Source organism: Pipistrellus kuhlii, unplaced genomic scaffold (assembly GCF_014108245.1).
Source record: "Pipistrellus kuhlii isolate mPipKuh1 unplaced genomic scaffold, mPipKuh1.p scaffold_m20_p_3, whole genome shotgun sequence".
Classification (NCBI taxonomy): domain Eukaryota; kingdom Metazoa; phylum Chordata; class Mammalia; order Chiroptera; family Vespertilionidae; genus Pipistrellus; species Pipistrellus kuhlii.
This window is the reverse complement of record NW_023425529.1, coordinates 67,816,977-67,819,787: the sequence shown is the minus strand read 5'-3', so window position 1 is coordinate 67,819,787 and position 2,811 is coordinate 67,816,977. Positions and strand designations below refer to the sequence as shown.

At 34.9% G+C, this 2,811-nt stretch overlaps 1 non-coding gene across 1 annotated transcript; it reads left to right on the top strand.

Annotated features, from left to right (window-relative positions):
- Nucleotides 1-692: 692 nt before the first annotated feature.
- LOC118731095 lies at nucleotides 693-840 on the top strand. Its single transcript, XR_004991789.1, has one exon. It is a non-coding gene; the product is annotated as a small nucleolar RNA SNORA12 (small nucleolar RNA).
- Nucleotides 841-2,811: the final 1,971 nt, after the last annotated feature.

Sequence of the window (2,811 nt, the reverse complement as noted above, 5' to 3'; positions counted from 1 at the left end):
TTTCACCAGGGCAACAACCTCTGACCTGTTACACAGTCCTCAGCTCTGTTCAAGTCATTCTGCAGCATTTACCAGGACATGGACGCAGAGGCCCCATTGCTCTAAGTATAGTTATCAGTGCAAGAGAGCAGTGTGCATATTCTCAGAAAAGCAGTACATACAAGTTGATAAATGGCTAAAGGTGCCATTTACTGAATCCCCTTCTAGAAACTGTTATTCAGGAAATGGTATAACCATATTCGATGCTATGCTATAATCATATTTGAATTGTACATACATAACACCTTTCACTAAAAAAAAAAAATAGAAAAGAAAGTAAATAAAGAATTCTAACCTCTTGCCTCTGTTTTTATAAAAGATTTTTTATATGGTAAGATCAGCAAAGAAAAGATAATGTAAATACAGGAAGGAGATGAAGGGAAGAGTCAAATAGTGGAACACAGGTTGAATGCCTCTGTGGAGTACCCCCTCAGGCAAGAACATAAATTAAGCCATTCCCCATGGTTGATGCACAATAGCAGACGAATATTAAGGCAAGGTTTAGAGATTCTTATTGTCTGGATTTAGTTGTTCTTTTTTGTGACTAACGTATATTAGACCTTCCCCCAAATTTTAATTTGAACCAAGGTTATAAAAGTGATCTGAATTAGCCATTTTGCATCCTGATTGAAATCTCTCAATATGACACATTTGAAAGTGAATAATCATCTGAGGTATATTTAGAGTAGGAAAGCCCAAATGGGCCTGACTCTGCCACATATATTATATAGGAGCTAGGAAAGGCTTGATGACAAGATCTCTCTCTAACCTTTCCTGCATCAGAGATTGGCTCCCACATGTGAAAAAAAAGAAAAAGAAAAAAAAAAAAGGAAAGCCCAAACAAGAAAATGTGAATTGCATTTTAACATTTATCCATAAATTAATTATGCAAGCATTGGTGCATAAATAAAAATTGTTGAATTTTCTTCATATATTAACTATTGACCAAAAATCTTATGAATGTTTAGATGCACATTATTCAGGTATTTTTTTTCTTATGTGAACTATCACTCTAGAAATAAAATATGAGCCTGTAGGGTAATTGAAAAACCACTGCATTTTACAATTACCAGATAAAGTCTAAGGTAATGAATACTGCCTTTAAAACACCTGGGAAACCATAATTAAAAATAAATAAATTGTAAACTACGGTAAGCATGGTTTTATTTTGCAGGGCTTTGAAGCTTTGATGCTCAATTGATGCCTGCTTCTATTCATTTAACCTATTGTCCCTTCACTTTCCCATTTTCAAGCTGGTGATAATAATAACCCCTGCTTGCTATCTCATAGGGACTATTATGAAGATAAATGGGATAATATATGTGAGTATGCTCTGGGTTACTTGAAAGACTATATATAGAAAGACTTTAAATAATAGAAATATGTTACATACAAATTAAAATTTGGCTAACATTAATTGTTTTTTAGGAACTGTACAATGGTTTTTAATAACATTTTAAACTTTAATTTAAATAAAATGTCATAAACATATTCTATATATTTTCAATATAAGAATCAGTGATTTATCACATCCTCTGACTCAGGTTATTTAGAATAAGAGCTACTGATTTTTTTTCCTTTTGACTTTATTATTTTTGATAACTCTAGTAACTCCTCATGGGCCAGCACTCACTGGCATATTTTCTGGCCTGTTTGCTAACCTCAGAAACACACCTACACCTTTCTACCATGTGCTACAACTATAAGCAGTTAAGTCGATGGCTATCTAGAGTTAACAAATTATATCCTTCATGTTGATTTCTAAAAGCCATTGCGTTATCTTCAGCCTTAATTGTGCTATTTTCAGCCCTCCATTTTATCCACAATAGAGAGGAGCAACGATGCAAGTTATTAGAAACAACAGATAATCCATTGATCCCTCAAGCAGAATAAGCTATGCTGTGTGCAATGGGTGGGGGCAGTTGTGGTGATTGAAAAAAATGTGGCTGCAACTGGGTTGAATTTATTTTTTTTATGGCTTTAGTATATCTTTGGAGGGGAGTCCCAGCTGGGTTCTTCAGCCCACCAGTTAAATTGTGGCTATTCATGGTTTCGAGGTCATGACCAGTCTGAAAATGAATGTAGATTAATATTGGGAATTGAATTTAATTCTCATTACTCTGGAGAAATAGCACTGGGAATGGATACTCTGCCTGCTTGTCTGATAGATCTTTATCCTGTTGTCCCAAGGCACCTTGCCTACAGAAATATTTTCACTTGGACAAATAAATGAGCCAGACAATTGCATGCATCCTTTAAAAGACCAAAAGCATGAATTGTGTGTGCACTTTTGCTCCCAGCAACTAGAACAGTGGTTGGGATGAAACAGATGCACTGTAAATTAAGCTTACATCAATAAAAGTTCTTGAAAAATACTTGTTAGCCATTTTAGATCTCAATTTTGAAAAAATGTCACTTGTATTCTGAGATCAGAGGAAATTAGAAAAACAGGCTTAGAAAGGAACTTGGGGGAAAATGGTGGAATTCAGATAGTCCTTGCACAGGCCACTTTATTGGAAAGTGGGAACACATTAAGCTATTTAGTTAATTATAAACAAAGCAAGTACTCTGCCTCTTCTTTATTCTTGACAGAGACTTTGGAAACTATTTGGACCTTTTGAGCCCTATTTAAATATGTGTTCCTTTGTCCAAAATGTCTTCCCTCTCTCCCTCTCGCTCTCTCTGTATAGTCACAAAGGATGCCATCAAATTGCCAAGTATTTGCCTTTATAAAGGTTATGTATTCTTCTTTGGGAAGTTACTCATAAGTAA